The sequence below is a fragment of the Alternaria ethzedia genome (assembly GCF_023757985.1).
Source record: "Alternaria ethzedia strain BMP 0044 chromosome Unknown scaffold_69, whole genome shotgun sequence".
In the NCBI taxonomy this organism is placed as follows: Eukaryota; Fungi; Ascomycota; class Dothideomycetes; order Pleosporales; family Pleosporaceae; genus Alternaria; species Alternaria ethzedia.
This window is the reverse complement of record NW_026056262.1, coordinates 13,133-16,017: the sequence shown is the minus strand read 5'-3', so window position 1 is coordinate 16,017 and position 2,885 is coordinate 13,133. Positions and strand designations below refer to the sequence as shown.

The 2,885-nt window shown below is 25.8% G+C and overlaps 1 non-coding gene across 1 annotated transcript; it reads left to right on the top strand.

The window, feature by feature from the left end:
• The first annotated feature begins 311 nt into the window (after positions 1–311).
• J4E87_011070 lies at positions 312–388 on the top strand. Its single transcript has one exon. It is a non-coding gene; the product is annotated as a tRNA-Val (tRNA).
• The last annotated feature ends 2,497 nt before the right edge of the window (positions 389–2,885 follow it).

The following is a 2,885-nucleotide window of genomic DNA, read 5'->3' as shown; positions in this document are numbered from 1 at the left end:
ATATCAATGCCATTAAAGAAACGGCTAAAGGATTATTAGAAGCAAGCGGGACAAACCTTGTGGAAAGTATGCAAGCAGTTGTAGATACATGTTGTTCATAATAGTAAAATAACGATTAGATCACCATATACTTGTTATGAAAAAGGTAAAATTTGTTATTTATAGTAATTTTTTTATCTATTATAGTATAACAAATCCCAGTATATACATCTTATGAAGTAACTGGTTAATTGCAGTCTAAATTTTATACAGCAATTAAGGGGGGGGGGAGAAGAGTAAAATAAACTTTTGCTTAAAGCCCCCCATAAAAAAAGAAATTAGCTCCATTGGTAGAGCATCCGTTTTACACGCGGCAGGTTAAGTGTTCGAATCACTTATTTCCAACTTATTTTTCATAATTACACACCTATCTTAAAGGGAAAATGGTTAAATTTAACGATAATAAACATAAAAATTTATAGAAATGTAGTAAGGATGTACAATATTAATTAAACTTATAACTTTCATTGTTTTGCCCTAATTTATACCAATAATTCATAACAATATTCTATGTTATACATATTCAAAAATAAACAAAATAGTTTTAATGATAAACCATTAAGTACTAACTATATTATAGAAAAAAATCCAAAATTACAAAGTAATTCTGAAAGAGATGAATATAATAACATTATTTTTTATACGTCTTCTAGTAAAGAATGATTTAGTAGTGTATACTCTTACAATAAATCTTACATTAAATCTTTAATAAGTTACGATGCTGTAGTAAATAAATTACTTAGAAGTTATTGTAATATGCTACAAGATAAAATAAAAATTCTTTTTAAACGTAGACGTGATAACAAGATTCGTTATTCAGCAAACAAAATATATGCAAGTAGAGCTGAGCTAAAACATACTAACACAAAACTTTTTATAACATTATATATATATAATAAACAAAAATCATCTATTGAGTGGTTTATATTAAAAATTCTTGTACTTGTAAAATATAGAAAACTAATTGTTGATGGAGAAAGAGTATTTGTACCAAACCATGAAAACAGAATACCTGCTTTATTAAAAAATAACTTTTTCATATTTAGAAAATGAAATATGGCTTTCTTTAAAACAAATAACAACTTAATAAGATACTTCCTAGTAGATTTAAGAAGAAAATACCTTACGTTAAGTAATATACCTACTTATAACATTATACTTTTAAAAAAATTAGTTAGATTACAAAAAATATTATTTAATTCATTAAAATTACTTAATTTTAATAAATCTAAATTCAATAGCTTAAATCTAAACTTAAGAAATTTAGGTTTAATTAGTTTAATTGAAAAATTATACAACAAAAAGGTAGAAATTAACTTAGTTGAGTTAAGATCTATACATTTAAATAGTGACGTATTTTCATCAGCAGTAGCTTTAAAATTAAGAGATAGGAAAAATAAAGCAGTAAGAGTTTTAAGAAAAGCTATTTTACAAATGGTAAGAATACCTGATTTACACACACTTATAACATTTGATGATAATATTGAAGCAATGAACAAAAACAATATTATAAATACCATAAAACAACAAGTAGTAAGTGGTGTAAGATTTGAAGCATCAGGTAGATTAACAAGACGTTTAACAGCTATGAGAGCTGTATTTAAGTATAGATATGCAGGTAGCTTAAAAAACATACGTTCCTCATTTAATAATAAACCATCTACTATGCTAAGAGGTTACGTTAAATCCAATACACAATATACCCTTATTAATTCTAAGACAAGAAATGGAACTTTTGGGTTAAAGGGTTGAGTTAGCAGTCATTAATGCTAACTGTAGATTTTTCACATTTTAGAGCAATATATTTACTTAGTATTGTGTATATCATATAAACCTACACCTATATTAGTTATATTTTTGTATATTCCCGCATGGGTTGAAAAAAACATATACATGTTCTTTTCTACCCTGCTGCTTATTTTTTTTTTCTTTTGTTTAACTTTTTTTTAGTTTCTTTTTTTATACAAAAAAAACTAAAGCAACCAACAATGGCAAAATAAATAAAAGGAGATCCAGGTGTAATATTATTAACAGTGTAGATATATTTGTAGGTTCGATTCCTAATATCTCCCGTGAAAGGTTAAAACGGTTAAGGGCGTTCTTTCACTTTTCCCTTTTTTTCTACTAAAAATTATAAAAAAAATGAATACAGAAAAATTACTAGATATGTTAAAAAAAAAATTGGATACAGTGGAGTTTGCTGCTAAAGAAAAAAGTATAAAATTAATTGAAGATATATATACTTCATCTGAGAAAACTCAGATAGAGAAATGAAAGAATGATAGGAATTTCTTGTATTCTTTAGTTAAAAGAAATGCTCCTTTTTCAACAATAATTGATTTGAGTGGGATTACACTTTCATCTCAGAAAGAACGTAATGTTGTTCATACTACCTCTATTGTTTTTAATAGAAATTATTTAGATAAAGCATTTTATAATAATGTTATACGTCGTAATTTTGGGGCTATTTTCTTAGATACGGAAAAGATTTATATTATTAGAATTATAAGAAATAGAAGGCGTGTATCGGAGGGGTATAAAATAGAGAATGGTACACACCTTTATAGAATAATGCAATATAAAGAATTTTTTTAAAGAGGATATGGTTGAGTCGTTAGTTACACATAGAGATCATGGGTGAAAAACATTCTTAATTGTTGATGGAGTTAGATTACCATTACTAAAAGTTATATTTAAAACTTTTGGGATAATAATTAGTAGTGGGAAAAATAATTTAAAAGGAAGTCTTTCACCAACTCAATTTAAGTAGATTAATGATCGTTGTATTTAATACTAGTGCATATAAAATTGTAACACAATCTTTTTATAATCCGGATAAGTCTGTG